Source organism: Rhinoderma darwinii, chromosome 2, assembly GCF_050947455.1.
Source record: "Rhinoderma darwinii isolate aRhiDar2 chromosome 2, aRhiDar2.hap1, whole genome shotgun sequence".
Classification (NCBI taxonomy): domain Eukaryota; kingdom Metazoa; phylum Chordata; class Amphibia; order Anura; family Rhinodermatidae; genus Rhinoderma; species Rhinoderma darwinii.
In genome coordinates, this window is record NC_134688.1 from 20,594,749 (window position 1) to 20,614,635 (window position 19,887).

General features: G+C 38.0%; 1 protein-coding gene across 6 annotated transcripts in view; it reads right to left on the minus strand.

The window, feature by feature from the left end:
* GRM5 (glutamate metabotropic receptor 5) overlaps positions 1 to 18,921 on the minus strand; it is a 356,124-nt gene extending 337,203 nt beyond the window's left edge. For 3 of the 6 annotated variants that reach the window (XM_075851446.1, XM_075851447.1, XM_075851441.1), the window contains exon 1: positions 16,584 to 17,056. The gene's annotated coding sequence lies outside the window, so the exon portion shown is untranslated. Of the gene's footprint in view, positions 1 to 14,640; positions 14,712 to 16,157; positions 16,247 to 16,583; positions 17,057 to 18,808 lie in introns of those variants that run through there. The other 3 variants (XM_075851443.1, XM_075851444.1, XM_075851445.1) reach the window with 3 other exon arrangements.
* Positions 18,922 to 19,887: the final 966 nt, after the last annotated feature.

The window sequence follows — 19,887 nt, forward strand, 5'->3', positions numbered from 1 at the left end:
ATAGGAAAAATGTAAAGGTCATAGAGTGGTTTAACTGAATGTTTAAAACCCCCTCTGCCCAAACTCTAGATAGGAAGATATAAATATGAGATCATGCTACACATCAGTGGTCGCCAAATTGTGTTCTCCGGCTGTTTTGAGACTACAACTCTCAGCAAGTTAGGAGTTAACGTTTCACAACAGCTGCTGGTCACAGATTGGAGACCACTGATCTACGTACAAAATATGTATTATGTGTCCGTTTATGTAGGTGCACTTGTTTATCAATATTTATTACTCCAGAGCTGTATTCACAATTCTGCCGCCATCACAGCTAAAATCTCACAGCATTCCATGGCTCAATTTCTGCAAGGAGCTTGCTATAATGACTTGCATTCTAGGAAGAGATCCCCTTACACCAGGTATTGTGCAGCAATCTGATGTAGGAAACACTAACGCTACATTATAGAGTTCAGCTAAGCTGTTAGGCTGGGTTCACACGAGCATGTTACGTCCGTAATGGATGGAACGTATTTCGGCCGAAAGTCCCGGACCGAACACACTTCCAGGGAGCCGGGCTCCTAGCATCATAGTTATGTACGACGCTAGGAGTCCCTGCCTCACTGCAGGACAACTGTCCCGTACTGTAATCATGTTTTCAGTACGGGACAGTAGTTCCACAGAGAAGCAGGGACTCCTATCGTCGTACATAACTATGATGCTAGGAGCCCGGCTCCCTGCAGTGTGTTCGGTCCGGGACTTGCCGCCGAAATACGTTCCGTCCATTACGGACGTAACATGCTCGTGTGAACCCAGCCTTAGGGGTAATGACAAGCTTGTTGGCTGTTTCAAATGACAGCCAGCAGAATTGTGAATGAAGCTCTGGTGTATAATACAGATTGTAACTCAGGATTAGTACAGGAAAAGGAATTCCCTGTGACGCGATTGAGGGACATACCATATATGGGCAGACAGCCCAGGGTCCATTGAAGGACCCCAGGGCTGTCCTACCATATTTCCTGTTGTTAGGACATACCCAAGTATGTCCTAACAACTGCCTGTGTGCTATACATACACAGGCTAATGTACTGGCATATAGCTATAGGCCAGTACATTGAAGTTTAAAAATAAAGTAAAAACAAAGTAATGTTAAATAAAAAAAATACACATTCACCTTTTTTACCATAAACATTAAAATAAGTATCAATACATAAAATATACACATAATCGGTATTGGCGCGGCCGTAATAACCTGCACAACTATTTTTATGATGTGTACTCTGTAAAAAAATAAAATAAAAATTGCTTTCTATCACTTAGGCCCCATTCACACGACCGTGCCCGCAATCACGGCCCGCGACTGCGGGCACGGCCGGCCGCCGACTGCCACCCGCATTTTCGGGCCGTGCTCCCATACAAAGTATGGGAGCACGGCCCTGCAAAATGCAAAAGAACGGACATGTTCCATAATTTTCGGAACATTTCTACGGCTCGGACACTCATCCGTAGCGCTACGGAAATGTGTCCGCGCTCAATGAAAGTGAATGGGTCCATTTTTGCCTAATTGTGAGGCGCAAGGTGCGATGATGAATTTAACCTCCATGTTCCTCACATTAATAGTAATTAACCCCATCATGTACCTTACATATTAACCCATTATGACAGAGAAACATGATGGGGTTAATTACTATTAATGTGAGGCGCATTCAAAATTCATCATCACACCTCGTGCCTCACATTAGAAAACGAAAGAACTTATTTTTTATTTTTATTACTGTTGGCAAAGTAAACGAAGTATCGGTATCGAAGTCCAAATTTTGGTATCGTGACATCCCTACAATGTGGGTCGCGTCCCCCTGGGGGTTCGTGAGTCACTCACCGAGGTCCCGGTTCCAATCAATGCTGGAGCAAGGAGCTGACATCTCCTTGATCCAGCATTCCCTGTGCCGTGAGCGGCTCGACGCAGGCAGGCGGGATGTAGCAACATCATCGAGCCTGCCTGCACTGAGTCACCCATAGTACACACCGGAGGAGGCGAAGGAACGGGGATAGGTAATTATGCTATTTTTATAATATGCACATATGGGGGCATTATACTGTATGGGGAGCTGATATTGCGGGGGAGGGGGGATTATACGGTATGGGGCTGTTATGGGGGGGCATTATACGTTATGGGGCATTATACTGTGTGGGGGCAGCTATGGGAGCATTATACTGTGTGGGGGCATTATACTATGGGGGCTGTTGGGCAAAGCGTCTGGGCATAGGCGCGCGCAGGGATGATGATGGTGGTGTTGGGGAGGGGTAGGGGGGCCCAAGCTGAATTCTTGCACCCGGGCCCATGAGCCTTTAGCTACGCCCCTGCATATATAGATATATGCCTGTGTGCTATATGCCTGTGTGCTATCAGTATATAGATATATGCCTGTGTACTATCAGTATATAGATATATGCCTGTGTACTATCAGTGTATAGATATATGCCTGTGTACTATCAGTATATAGATATATGCCTGTGTGCTATCAGTATATAGATATATGCCTGTGTACTATCAGTATATAGATATATGCCTGTGTACTATCAGTATATAGATATATGCCTGTGTACTATCAGTATATAGATATATCCCTGTGTACTATCAGTATATAGATATATGCCTGTGTACTATCAGTATATAGATATATGCCTGTGTACTATCAGTATATAGATATATGCCTGTGTACTATCAGTATATAGATATATGCCTGTGTACTATCAGTATATAGATATATGCCTGTGTGCTATCAGTATATAGATATATGCCTGTGTGCTATCAGTATATAGATATATGCCTGTGTACTATCAGTATATAGATATATGCCTGTGTACTATCAGTATATAGATATATGCCTGTGTACTATCAGTATATAGATATATGCCTGTGTACTATCAGTGTATAGATATATGCCTGTGTACTATCAGTATATAGATATATGCCTGTGTACTATCAGTATATAGATATATGCCTGTGTACTATCAGTATATAGATATATGCCTGTGTACTATCAGTGTATAGATATATGCCTGTGTACTATCAGTATATAGATATATGCCTGTGTACTATCAGTATATAGATATATGCCTGTGTACTATCAGTATATAGATATATGCCTGTGTACTATCAGTATATAGATATATCCCTGTGTACTATCAGTATATAGATATATGCCTGTGTACTATCAGTATATAGATATATGCCGGTGTACTATCAGTGTATAGATATATCCCTGTGTACTATCAGTATATAGATATATGCCTGTGTACTATCAGTGTATAGATATATGTCTGTGTACTATCAGTATATAGATATATGCCTGTATACTATCAGTATATAGATATATGCCTGTGTACGATCAGTATATAGATATATACCTGTGTACTATCAGTATATAGATATATGCCTGTGTACTATCAGTATATAGATATATGCCTGTGTGCTATCAGTATATAGATATATGCCTGTGTGCTATCAGTATATAGATATATGCCTGTGTGCTATCAGTATATAGATATATGCCTGTGTGCTATCAGTATATAGATATATGCCTGTGTACTATCAGTGTATAGATATATGCCTGTGTACTATCAGTATATAGATATATGCCTGTGTGCTATCAGTATATAGATATATGCCTGTGTGCTATCAGTATATAGATATATGCCTGTGTACTATCAGTGTATAGATATATGCCTGTGTACTATCAGTATATAGATATAGGCCTGTGTACTATCAGTATATAGATATATGCCTGTGTACTATCCGTATATAGATATATGCCTGTGTACTATCAGTATATAGATATATGCCGGTGTGCTATCAGTATATAGATATATGCCTGTGTACTATCAGTATATAGATATAGGCCTGTGTACTATCAGTATATAGATATATGCCGGTGTGCTATCAGTATATAGATATATGCCTGTGTACTATCAGTATATAGATATATGCCTGTGTACTATCAGTATATAGATATATGCCTGTGTACTATCAGTATATAGATATATGCCTGTGTACTATCAGTATATAGATATATGCCTGTGTGCTATCAGTATATAGATATATGCCTGTGTACTATCAGTATATAGATATATGCCTGTGTACTATCAGTATATAGATATATGCCTGTGTACTATCAGTATATAGATATATCCCTGTGTACTATCAGTATATAGATATATGCCTGTGTACTATCAGTATATAGATATATGCCTGTGTACTATCAGTATATAGATATATGCCTGTGTACTATCAGTATATAGATATATGGCTGTGTGCTATCAGTGTATAGATATATGCCTGTGTACTATCAGTATATAGATATATGCCTGTGTACTATCAGTATATAGATATATGCCTGTGTGCTATCAGTATATAGATATATGCCTGTGTGCTATCAGTATATAGATATATGCCTGTGTACTATCAGTATATAGATACATGCCTGTGTACTATCAGTATATAGATACATGCCTGTGTGCTATCAGTATATAGATATATGCCTGTGTGCTATCAGTATATAGATATATGCCTGTGTACTATCAGTATATAGATACATGCCTGTGTACTATCAGTATATAGATATATGCCTGTGTACTATCAGTATATAGATATATGCCTGTGTACTATCAGTATATAGATATATGCCTGTGTACTATCAGTATATAGATACATGCCTGTGTACTATCAGTATATAGATATATGCCTGTGTACTATCAGTATATAGATATATGCCTGTGTACTATCAGTATATAGATATATGCCTGTGTACTATCAGTATATAGATATATGCCTGTGTACTATCAGTGTATAGATATATGCCTGTGTACTATCAGTGTATATATATATGCCTGTGTACTATCAGTATATAGATGTATGTCTGTGTGCTATCAGTGTATAGATATATGCCTGTGTACTATCAGTATATAGATATATGCCTGTGTACTATCAGTATATAGATATAGGCCTGTGTACTATCAGTATATAGATATATGCCTGTGTAATATCAGTATATAGATATAGGCCTGTGTACTATCAGTATATAGATATAGGCCTGTGTACTATCAGTATATAGATATATGCCTGTGTACTATCAGTATATAGATATATGCCTGTGTACTATCCGTATATAGATATATGCCTGTGTACTATCAGTATATAGATATATGGCTGTGTACTATCAGTATATAGATATATGCCTGTGTACTATCAGTATATAGATATATGCCTGTGTGCTATCAGTATATAGATATATGCCTGTGTACTATCAGTATATAGATATATGCCTGTGTACTATCAGTATATAGATATACGCCTGTGTGCTATCAGTATATAGATATATCCCTGTGTGCTATCAGTATATAGATATATGCCTGTGTGCTATCAGTATATAGATATATGCCTGTGTACTATCAGTATATAGATATATGCCTGTGTGCTATCAGTATATAGATATATGCCTGTGTACTATCAGTATATAGATATATGGCTGTGTACTATCAGTATATAGATATATGCCTGTGTACTATCAGTATATAGATATATGCCTGTGTACTATCAGTATATAGATATATGCCTGTGTGCTATCAGTATATAGATATATGCCTGTGTGCTATCAGTATATAGATATATGCCTGTGTACTCTCCGTATATAGATATATGCCTGTGTACTATCAGTATATAGATATATGCCTGTGTGCTATCAGTATATAGATATATGCCTGTGTGCTATCAGTATATAGATATATGCCTGTGTGCTATCTGTATATAGATATATGCCTGTGTACTATCAGTATATAGATATATGCCTGTGTACTATCAGTATATAGATATATGCCTGTGTACTATCAGTGTATAGATATATGCCTGTGTACTATCAGTGTATAGATATATGCCTGTGTACTATCAGTATATAGATACATGCCTGTGTACTATCAGTATATAGATATATGCCTGTGTACTATCAGTATATAGATATACGCCTGTGTGCTATCAGTATATAGATATACGCCTGTGTACTATCAGTATATAGATATATGCCTGTGTACTATCAGTGTATAGATATATGCCTGTGTACTATCAGTATATAGATATATGCCTGTGTGCTATCAGTATATAGATATATGCCTGTGTACTATCAGTGTATAGATATATGCCTGTGTACTATCAGTGTATAGATATATGCCTGTGTGCTATCAGTATATAGATATATGCCTGTGTGCTATCAGTATATAGATATATGCCTGTGTACTATCAGTATATAGATATATGCCTGTGTACTATCAGTATATAGATATATGCCTGTGTACTATCAGTATATAGATATATGCCTGTGTACTATCAGTATATAGATATATGCCTGTGTACTATCAGTGTATAGATATATGCCTGTGTACTATCAGTATATAGATATATGCCTGTGTACTATCAGTATATAGATATATGCCTGTGTGCTATCAGTATATAGATATATGCCTGTGTACTATCAGTATATAGATATATGCCTGTGTACTATCAGTATATAGATATATGCCTGTGTACTATCAGTATATAGATATATGCCTGTGTACTATCAGTATATAGATATATGCCTGTGTACTATCAGTGTATAGATATATGCCTGTGTACTATCAGTGTATAGATATATGCCTGTGTACTATCAGTATATAGATATATGCCTGTGTACTATCAGTATATAGATATATGCCTGTGTACTATCAGTATATAGATATATGCCTGTGTGCTATCAGTATATAGATATATGCCTGTGTGCTATCAGTATATAGATATATGCCTGTGTACTATCAGTATATAGATATATGCCTGTGTACTATCAGTATATAGATATATGCCTGTGTACTATCAGTATATAGATATATGCCTGTGTGCTATCAGTATATAGATATATGCCTGTGTACTATCAGTATATAGATATATACCTGTGTACTATCAGTATATAGATATATGCCTGTGTACTATCAGTATATAGATATACGCCTGTGTACTATCAGTATATAGATATATGCCTGTGTGCTATCAGTATATAGATATATGCCTGTGTACTATCAGTATATAGATATATACCTGTGTACTATCAGTATATAGATATATGCCTGTGTACTATCAGTATATAGATATACGCCTGTGTGCTATCAGTATATAGATATATGCCTGTGTACTATCAGTATATAGATATATGCCTGTGTACTATCAGTATATAGATATATGCCTGTGTACTATCAGTATATAGATATATGCCTGTGTACTATCAGTATATAGATATATGCCTGTGTGCTATCAGTATATAGATATATGCCTGTGTACTATCAGTATATAGATATATGCCTGTGTGCTATCAGTATATAGATATATGCCTGTGTACTATCAGTATATAGATATATATGCCTGTGTGCTATCAGTATATAGATATATGCCTGTGTACTATCAGTATATAGATGTATGCCTGTGTGCTATCAGTATATAGATATATATGCCTGTGTGCTATCAGTATATAGATATATGCCTGTGTACTATCAGTATATAGATATATGCCTGTGTGCTATCAGTATATAGATATATGCCTGTGTGCTATCAGTATATAGATATATGCCTGTGTGCTATCAGTATATAGATATATGCCTGTGTACTATCAGTGTATAGATATATGCCTGTGTACTATCAGTGTATATATATATGCCTGTGTACTATCAGTATATAGATATATGCCTGTGTACTATCAGTGTATAGATATATGCCTGTGTACTATCAGTATATAGATATATGCCTGTGTACTATCAGTATATAGATATATGCCTGTGTACTATCCGTATATAGATATATGCCTGTGTACTATCAGTATATAGATATATGCCTGTGTACTATCAGTATATAGATATATGCCTGTGTGCTATCAGTATATAGATATATGCCTGTGTACTATCAGTGTATAGATATATGCCTGTGTACTATCAGTGTATAGATATATGCCTGTGTACTATCAGTATATAGATATATGCCTGTGTACTATCAGTATATAGATATATGCCTGTGTACTATCAGTATATAGATATATGCCTGTGTACTATCAGTATATAGATATATGCCTGTGTACTATCAGTATATAGATATATGCCTGTGTGCTATCAGTATATAGATATATGCCTGTGTGCTATCAGTATATAGATATATGCCTGTGTACTATCAGTATATAGATATATGCCTGTGTGCTATCAGTATATAGATATATGCCTGTGTGCTATCAGTATATAGATATATGCCTGTGTACTATCAGTATATAGATATATGCCTGTGTACTATCAGTATATAGATATATGCCTGTGTACTATCAGTGTATAGATATATGCCTGTGTACTATCAGTGTATAGATATATGCCTGTGTACTATCAGTATATAGATATATGCCTGTGTGCTATCAGTATATAGATATATGCCTGTGTACTATCAGTATATAGATACACCGCAGAAGAAATGCCTCCCAATCTGACCCCCTTAGACTTTTATCTTTGGGGTCATCTGAAGGCAATTGTCTATGCTGTGAAGATACGAGATGTGCAGCAACTGAAACTACGGATACTGGAAGCCTGTGCTAGCATTTCTTCTGCTGTGTTGCTATCAGTGTGTGAAGAGTGGGAGAAGAGGGTGGCATTGACAATCCAACACAATGGGCAGCACTTTGAACACATTTTATAAGTGGTCAGAAACTTGTAAATAACTCATGAAAGAATAAAGTAACGTTAAAACCAAGCACACCATTGTTTTTCTTGTGAAATTCTCGATAAGTTTGATGTGTCACATGACCCTCTTCCCATTGAAAAAACGAAAGTTGGATACAAAATGGCCGACTTCAAAATGGCCGCCATGGTCAACACCCAGCTTGAAAAGTTTCCCCCCTCCCATATACTAATGTGCCACAAACAGGAAGTTACTATCACCAACCATTCCCATTTTATTTAGGTGTATCCATATAAATGGCCCACCCTGTATATTGGGAAACGACTTGTCCTACTCCCATAGATGTTCAAGTCAATTCAAACCCCCTTGGCCTGTACGTCTTGAGATGACACAGAAAATCAGTGACTCACTTTAGCCTGTCAATATTTGATTTAGATCCCTCCAGAAGAGATGATGAGGGTTATGGTGTTTCCGCATTCTTTTGTATAAAAGTCTGTTTGACATAAATGTTACTTAAAAATTATTTTTTGTTTTTAAATATCTGCTGGGGATCAAAATTAGAAGGGGACGGGGTCTGACTGGCCCAGCAGAGAACCAGAGGATCTTCCAGTAGGAACAGGCTCTAAATCAATAATAGTCCCCGAAGGTCCAGCAGAAGACAACCCCATTTGGAGGGGACTTTGGAGCCGATCACTAGGATCTATTTCTTATTGGATGATTCACTAATACCCTATTAGACCTTATTAATGATATGTCCTATGGTGTATGATTACAATGCAATTAATGTGGATATGTACGTGTTCTGTATAGCACGAGGCTGAGCCCTCAGAGCCATCTCCTATGGTGGGTCCAACAAACCACAGTCCATCCAGAAACTGCATGGTACTGGTGTTAACAGAATCCTTCAATCCCCTGGACTGACGGCTCAGCTGAAAGCGGCTCATAGATGCCTCGGACACACAATATAACCCTAATAAAGATGAAAGCTAAGTTAATCAACTAAGAAATGTGTTCATTTCATCTTGAATTGAGTTAAGTTATACCATTTGTCATGATAGCATCTCAATACAATCTCGCGCCATCCAGTAAAAAAAAACAAAAACTTAATTGTTCACGGATATGTTTTGTTTTTACATGGGAGTCTATGGGCCGACAGATCACTGATGGATGGCAGTTTAGAGATGAGAGAGAACACATCTATAGATAGATAGATAGATAGATAGATAGATAGATAGATAGATAGATAGATAGATAGATAGATAGATAGATAGATAGATAGATAGATAGATAGATAGATAGATAGATAGATATGAGATAGATAGATAGATATGAGATAGATAGATAGATAGATAGATAGATAGATAGATAGATAGATAGATAGATAGATAGATAGATAGATAGATAGATAGATAGATAGATAGATAGATAGATAGATATGAGATAGATAGATAGATATGAGATAGATAGATAGATATGAGATAGATAGATAGATATGAGATAGATAGATAGATATGAGATAGATAGATTGATAGATAGATGATAGATAGATAGATAGATAGATAGATAGATAGATAGATAGATAGATAGATAGATAGATAGATAGATAGATAGATAGATAGATAGATAGATAGATAGATAGATAGATAGATATGAGATAGATAGATATGAGATAGATAGATAGATAGATGATAGATAGATGATAGATAGATGATAGATAGATAGATAGATAGATAGATAGATAGATAGATAGATAGATAGATAGATAGATAGATAGATAGATAGATAGATAGATAGATAGATAGATAGATATGTGATGTATAGATAGATAATGTTTAGTTGATGTGCACGTTTCCTGCTCATCTCTATAGTTTCCTCTCTGTATTGAATGTAACATCTGAACTTCTGTCCTCCACCTGCACATATCAGGACATAATGTTCTATGGATGTTCTAGAAGGATAATAACACATCAGCTCAGATCCAGCGTCAGCTTCTGGTACTTCTCTGCATTATGAAAGTCAAGGTCTTCTGCTGTGTTACTACCAAGTCTGCAGCGACATCTCTATACAGAACCCCCGGCCTACACTGTATACAGCACTATATACTCCGGGCTTATTACTGCTGCATTCAACACAGACATTGTACATTCTAGGAATAAAAGCTTCCGTGTTCTCTTCTTCTATCTGGATCTTCAAATATCTATTAAGCGATCTATATCTGATTGTGGGAAAGCCGGGTGATCAATAATACGACTGCCTTTAAGGGTATGTTCACACGAGGGCGTCCGTTACGGCTGAAATTACGGGGATGTTTCAGCCTGAAAACATCCCCGTAATTTCAGCCGTACCGGCATGTGCAGGCGCTTGAACGCCGCGTCCATTACGGCCGTAATTAGCGCTGCTATTCATTGGAGTCAATGAATAGCGGCTCCAATTACGGCCAAAGAAGTGACAGGTCACTTCTTTGACGCGGGCGTCTATTTACGCGCCGTCATTTGACAGCAGCGCGTAAATATACGCCTCGTGTGAACAGACAAACGTCTGCCCATTGCTTTCAATGGGCAGATGTTTGTCAGCGCTATTGAGGCGCTATTTTCAGACGTAATTTGGGGCAAAAACGCCCGAATTACGTCCGTAATTAGTGAGTGTGAACATACCCTTATACTGCATTTCTCCTGTAGTGGCCACTGCAGGAAAAATGAGCAGCTAATGGCAAACTTTCCTGGCAAAATCCGCTGATTGCCGAGATCCGGGCTGGCTATCGTATTAAAGGGGTAGTCTGTGATGGGACAAGTACTGAGATTTTGTATGAGATTTTCTTTAATTCAGGGTTCCTCCTTTTCACGTAAAATTACAATTACGCAATATTGCATGTGATTTTAAGAGAACCTATTAGGCCTTATTCACACGAACGTGTCCGTTTTGCGCACGCAAAAGTTCAGTGTGTCAGCAGCATATGGTGCGCGGCTGCGTGATTTTCGCGCAGCCGGCATCATTATGACACTCTTGTTTTATGTTTACAAAACATAAAAACAGGAGGTGCTTTTCTGTTTTCATTCATTTTCTTTACTACTGTAGCGCGAATCACACGCGGCACCCGGAAGTGCTTCCGTTTGCCGAGCGCGATTTGCACGCGCCCATTGACTTCAATGGGTGCTGCGCGAAACACAGGCAAATATAGGACATGTCGTGAGTTTTACGCAGCGCACATACGCTGCGTGAAAATCACGGACAGTCTGAACAGCCCCATTGACTAACATAAGTCCGTGCGATGCGGGTGATTTCCACGTGCGTAGCACGGACGTAATACACGTTCGTGTGAATAAGGCCTAATTAGGCAGATTTTTTTATTTGGTAGTTTGGGAAAGCTGGGTGTCAACACCTGACTTAGAGGCCACATTGAATGTCACTCTGCTTATCCAGAGCCTCCTGGTTCATGAATAGAATTCCAAAACTACAGTTAAGACTGACACATGTTCAAAAGTCTCCTCATGGTTTTCTTACCAAAAAAATTTGGATATGCCATAAATATTTAAATGGTGAGACCCCCGACTGATGTCCTCAACAGGTGTTGGTGTTTCGGCCCCGGTGGGCTCCATTATACTCTATGGGAGATGCAGAATCAATATTTCTAGCTTATTGCATAGATCTTGTATCCGGGGGAATCCCTATTGATGATTAGGATGAGAGAATATTCTAGGGCAGGAGAGTGCAGGGGGTCAATCAGGAGGGAGCAAAGGCCAAATGTTTACAGATATGTGTCAGTATATCATTTATTATACTCCTGCCAATACAGATGCAGCAGAGTGGAATGTGTCATTGATCTCTTCCTTACTGAGATAATATGGTGTAGTACGTTTACCAACAGTCCCATGTAAAACCACACATAACACATTGTATTAACATTGAGTCAAATGACAAACTCATCTGTCAATTATACATTAAATAATACAGATGCTGCAGAGTTGAACGTGTCATTGATCTCTTACTTACTGAGTTAATGTAGTGTAGTAGGTTTACCCGCAGTCCTATGTAAAACCACACATAACACATTGTAATATTACAAATAACTATGCCAAATGACAAACTCAGCTCTGCAACATCTGCACACAGTCACATTTACCGTACAAGTGCTGCAGAGTTGATTGTGTCATTGATCTCGTCTTCACTGAGTTAATATGATGCAGTACGTTTACCAGCAGTTCTATGTAAAATCACACATAATACATTGTAACATCACAAAGCACTGTGCTAAATAACAAACTCAACTTTGCAACATCTGCACAGTTAAATATACGTTATAAAATAAAAAATGCAGCAGAACTGAGTGTGTCATTGACCTCTTTCTTATGTGCAGTGCGATAACTCACTGGGTTATTATAAAGCAGTAGGTTTACCAGCAGTCCTATGCAAAACCACAGATAACACAGTGTAATATCACAAAACATTATGCCAAATGACAAACTCAGCTCTGCAACATCTGTACGCAGTCAATTATACATTATATAATACAGATGCAGCAGATTTGAAGGTGTCATATACCTTTTCCTCACAAACTTAATAGGAAACAGTAAGTTTACCAGCAGTCCTATGTAAAACTACAGATATCATATTGGGATAGCACATTGTGCCAAATGGCAAACTCAGCTCTGCAACATCTGTACACTCTTAATAAACTATACATTATATAATATTTCCCGGTATATATAGCATACTCTTATACGATATATATATATATATATACACAATGGAAAGGTGACACCCTACAATGCTTATGTGTGAATATTTATACATTTGTAGCAGTGATGAGTTTGTCAGTGCAACAAAGCTGAATCTGTCATTACAAATCTGTCATGCCATAACATTCCTTAACTTAGTGATTAGTGCACAAAGGAAGAGATCAACAACAAACTCAGCTCTGCTACCTCTGTTTTATGTGCATACTTTTTCCATATTGATGACTTTCTAAGTTAAGACATTGAAGTAGGTCTACATGTAGCATTACAGAATGTCACACCACTAGTAACAGATCATGATATCACAATCCATTGTGCAAATTGACAAACTCAGCTCTGCTACCTCTGTTTTATGTGCATTCTTTGTGCATCTTGATGACTTTCTAAGTTAAGACATTGCAGTAGGTTTACCTGTAGCATTACAGAATGTCACACCACTAGTAACATATAATGGTGTCACAATCCTTTGTGCCAGCTGACAAACTCAGCTCTCCTACCTCTGTTTTATGTGCATTCTTTGTGCATCTTGATGACTTTCTAAGTTAATAAGACATTGCAGTAGGTTTACCTGTAGCATTACAGAATGTCACACCACTAGTAACATATAATGGTGTCACAATCCTTTGTGCCAGCTGACAAACTCAGCTCTGCTACCTCTGTTTGATCATTTGCACATCTTGATAACTGTCTGAGTTAATACATTGCAGTAGGTTTACCTGCAGTCCTACAGATTGTCAAACCATTAGTAGCATATCACGGTATCACAATCCATTGCGCCAACTGACAAACTTAGCTCTACTATCTCGGTTTCATGTGCATCTTGATAACTTTCAGTGTTAAAACATTGCAGTAGGTTTACCTGCAGCTTTATAGAATGTCAAACCACTAATAACAAACATATCATGGTATCACAACCTGTTGTGCCAATTGACAAACTCAGCTCTGCTACATCTGTATAGCAATGTGGCGCAATCTACCCGTCTACATGAAATTACATTTAGCCTCACATGCCTCCTTTGACTTAATGCCTTTAAAAACAGTCTGTTCATCCAAGGCGAGTGCACATTATAATACACGGCAGCACATTATAATACCACTGATCCCACACATCATCTGTTAGAAATATTCCGGTCTATTGGTTCTTGCAAAACCAATAAGAAGATATTAACCCACATTTTCATCGCTCCGGCTGCTTACTTTGAAATGTTTTCAAAATCACATGCTGCGTACCAGTATTATCTAGCAACGCCAAAGTGTCGGAATGATGTTTTCTGCTCATCCTGCCTTTAATAGCACTGCAATGTTATGATGAAACCCCCTCCCCCTGCAAGCATTGCCGCTTCCGAGAAAGATGTATATAAATCTTTGTTTTTATACTACATCAAAAAACAATATCATCCAATTTCAATTACAGATGTAGCAGAACTGAGTTTGTCATTTGGCATAATTCATCCTGACATTTACAATAAGTGATTTTACATTGGACTTAGTACAAAATGTACCTGTGGAAATAGTAAAGAAATGAAGGGAAGAAAATAACCAAAAAAAATAATAATGCAATAGCATGTAGGTAAACACAGATGTAGCAGAGCTGAGTTTGTGGTTTGTAGTAGGACATAAGTCCAAAGGCAAACCTACTGTGCTAGCTCATTCATGACAAGATAAATGCTTAAACAACCAACTTGGCTCTGCTACATATGTATATGATGTGTAAAAACAAACAAACAAACAGTTAAACTACTAGCTAAGCGCTACTACAATGATATATTATGTGCACACAATAGATATTAACATTCAACCTAAACAGGGTGGGTATGATGGCTACGCTGCTGGCATTTCTATTACATTATAGTAATTCGAAAGAAAATTTTAAATGGCAAACTCAGCTCTGCTATATCTGTATAGGACGTGTACACGACTGGAAAAGATTAATATGCAGCCCACACAGTGTATGTTGGGCACACTGCTGGCGATCCTACAGCATTACTGTAATTCAGAACCAAAAAACAAACAATTAAATGACAAATTCAGCTCTACTACATCGGTAGCTTCTCAATTGTTTAGAAGTGTGACCTTGAATTTTTTTTTCTCAATGCTCAAAATTATAATGACTCATTTGGAGTCGGTTGAACGCGCCGGTTACACTAAATCCAATCCAAGAATCCATTTTTCAGACATAAATCACATTTTGTTTTTCCACCATTGCTGTGAAATTTGTATTCGAGACATGCTCCATTATGAAGACTGGTAATAAGGAGACGAGCTACAGATGTAGCAGAATGTAGTTTGGCAGATGTAGCAGTGCAGCATTAATCAGACAAGCCATGCAGTCTACACATGTAGTAGGATATAGTTTGTCAGATGTAGCAGAGTTAAGTTAGTGATTTAGGGCAACTTACTCCATTATCAGAGCTCAATAAGTTATCCTGGTGCCCAACAAATGACTCAATGACAAACTCACCTCTGCTGCATCTGCATATAGTTAAAGCTCTCAGAATTCCTGATTATTAAAAAATTAGTCCCTATGCCATGTTTTTAGAATTAACCCCTACAGACCAAAATGATCAATCCAACTCTGCTACATCTAAATATTCTCTTTATTTACTACCTATTGCTCATTATTTGTCCAGCACCAACATACTCTGCAGTGCAAGCACTCACATCCATCCCTGTCCCCAAGAGCTCACAATCTAAAAAGTAAAGGCACCTCACACCTGCAGAAGAAGACAGCAACCCAAGGAAGGAAAGACAGCAGAAGAATGCGCTGATGAACTTCTACAAGGAGCTGTCCAAGGTGCTGATCACATACTGTAGATGCTGCATGTGAATGAGGATATATAGAGGCTAAGGAGGACAACCCTATAGATGATGAAGACAATGCACATGGATTTAGAAGACAACTGAATCTACTCAAGACATGAGGCATTGCAACGACCCCACACTAGATGCCTGGACACAGTGGTCAACCATGAAACACCCCCCCCCCCCCCCAGTGATCCCATTCATTGATCTCAAGGATTATTCATATATATTGCCCTCGCAGGTACCTAGAGATATGTGTTACCTATAGCCCTCCACTGGCTCTAGACTAGTCAGGGACCCTATAGACTAGCCATGCATGGAAATGTGATGGACAGTACCTTGAAGAAGGAAGAGAGCTGCTACAAGGGGAGATGACTATTCCTTGTATCCTCCACCTCTTGGCTCAGATGCAGTTGTACATCCCTTTAAATTAGACTCCTAGGGTCTGTGCATCCATGTGCCCCCTGCTGTATCTTGTAGTCAGATGCAGACCCTTGTGGGGGGGGGGGGGAGAAGACAGCTGAGGGGGCTTTCCACCACACTTCCACCGCACACTGATCTCTACTAAGCAAGTGAAATGCCAGCACCTGCTTCCCTCCTCTCAGTGCTGCTTCCTCCAGATCACCAATGTTCTGCTGCTGCTGCTTGGAATGCAGAACATGGAGGGGTTTCTTCTCATACAGGTGCTAAGAATAAGGGGTCCCAGGTGAAATCTCAGATCATGTTTTCTGACAAGTGTTCCAATTCCTCATGCCTGGGCTGCTGGTGGATTCACTCCTACACTCCCAGCCACTGCCTCCATCTCCTAACTCTTTCTGTGCCAAAGGAGAGGAAATCTGGGACTGACATCCCCCACATAAAAGGGGCTGCCCTTGTGTAACAGCAGAATAATAATAATAATAATGATGACGATGGTGATGTTAATAATAGTGATGATGATGATAATAATAATAATAATGATGATAATAATAGTGATGATGATGATGATAATAATGGTATAATAATAATAATGATAATAATAATAATAGTGATGATGATAAGGCTGTGTTCACACAGATTATTTTGCAGGAGGAAAATTCCTCCTGCAAAAACTGCTCCAGACGTTTTTTGCACAGTGGTTTGACAAAAACTCGTCAAAACACTTGTCAAGGCATTTTTTTCCCGTTTCCGACTGATTGAAATTAGGTTTTGGAGGCGGAAACCGCCTCAAGATGGGTCATGTCGCTTCTTTTTACCGCGACAGGGTTTTTCCACTCGCGGTAAAAAAAACTTGTCCGCCTCCCATTGAAATCAATGGGAGGCATTTTCGAACGGTTTTTGACAAGTTTTGCGGAGCGGTTTCCGCGCCCAAAAACTCGTCAAAAAAACTCAGTGTGAACAGGGCCTAATAATAATAGTGATGCTGATAATTATAAAATAATAATAATAATAATAATAATAATAATTCATCTACTTTATATAAAATATTAATATAAATGAAACTATTTAATACAAAGAAACCATAATATGTATTGAAAATAGTAACAACCAATAGAATATAACAAAATATAAATAATAATTAAACATAATATACTAAATAATAATATAAAATATATAAATAATATATTATAAATACAAAACTAATTATCATTCTATAAACTAGTAGTAATAGTGATAATAATGAATATAAAAATAATACAAATAAAATAATATAAAATACAAAAAAAAAACAACAATACAATAAGATATAATATTGTGTAATAAATAATAATAAAAAATATATAAATATTTTGTGATGATGATAATATCAAATAATACAATATATAAATTATATATAGTAATAATAATATTAATAATACAAATACAAAAAGAATAAAAATATAAAAAGTACAATAATATTAATAAATAATGTTGAAGCTAGCACACATATATGTATAATATAATGCAAAAAAACACACACAAAAAACCAACAATATATGTCCTTAAGGAACCCACATTGACATTTATAGATATAGCACAGCTGAGTTTATAATTTGGCATAATTCATTTCTGACATCACAAACTAGATTTACACTGGCCTGCAGGTGAACCTCCAGCATTATCGTAGCGCAGATCACACAACAAAAAAAAAGAAGCCCCTTAAAATTCTCAGTATATACTTTGAAGCAGGATGTAGCATTGTACGCTGGCTGATGTAGTTCATAAACAAAGTTGCAGGTTGGCAACATAATTTCTTCCCCTTTAAAACTCATACAGCCCCTTCAGTGAAGGAAGAACTACCACTCTCAGCATACTGTTATATGTCAGGATTTCAAGTTGTTGTCTTCTGCCTATGACAACTCTTCTCTCTCTATAGTCCCACTTTCTTAAAGGCACATACCCTATGAAAAAATGTCTATAGTAATCTATCCCATGCAGGTCATGTCTCTGGCTATGTGCACTTACAACCTGTAGAGGGCGCTGTTCTTAAGTGCACATCTCTCTGCAAGGTCAGAAGGAGGTGAAAGTGCAAATTAGATCAAGGACTTGCATTCACTTTACATGGAAACAGCTGAGGGGAATGGGTTAAGAGCCGCTACTATACCTTTCAGGAGCCTAGAGAGGATCCAGCACACAGGACACATCCATCTCATTGATCAGCAGCACCATTCATCTCTTGTGGGAATATTAAGCAGTCCATGACCCCCCCCCTCCCCCAGGACTGACACGGCAGATGAATGCAAGAGTGACCCCTGGAGTGAGTGGACCCCCTGCCCTCCCCGTCCTCCAGTACAAGGTGCCCCTGAGTCTATGAGCGGTGACGATCTTACTGCTGCTTCCGCTTAATTGCCTGTTATATATTGTAAGAACATGATAACGTGAGGATCTAATGCACCGCAAATTGGAGTGAGAGTGGAAGGCGATGGATTTAATAAACTGTGGATGAGGAGCTTCTGATCTACCCGGGAGCGGGGATTTGTCCGCAGCATCTCCTTAATCCTGTTGCAGATTTGCAGTCATTGTTTTGTATGGGGAGGAGATGGACCGACTTTTATTCCATGCATCATGCAGAGAACGGGGAGGGGACCGTGCAAAGAATAATGCAACTAGCATTGATCCCTGCCTGCACCGCACAGCGTACACATGAAGAGACATTGATTTGTTCATCCCCTCATATCTCTCTATCTCCCCTGCCTGTGCCAGCTGCTTGTGCCAGCTGGATCTCTCGGATTAAAGACTAGAACAATATAGAAAAGGCTGGCCTTGGCACTTGCGGAAATAATTCCTGTTATTAACCTTCCTATTCAGGATCCTACTGATTTACTGTGAATAGATAACAGGAGCCGGGTCTTACTTGTGGGCGGGTGGTCATCGTCATATATAGGGGTCCTATAATTTGATATAGAGGGGGCCCTAATAGCTATGGATGGCCATAGGTTGGTTAATATGCAATACCTTCGATTAACTCCTCACCTTATGGTATACCATATAGTGCTGAAATAATACCACCCGACAACATTTAAAGTGTTAGTGTCGTTTCCACCAACTTTCCATAAAGCAATAGTACCAGCGAATATAAGAAACTTTGTAATATATCTTATTACAGGAAAAGGCCTCTCCACTTATCAGACTCTTCTTCCCTCTTGCACTGATCATTCACTGCTAAAATCTGTTTTGTGAGAG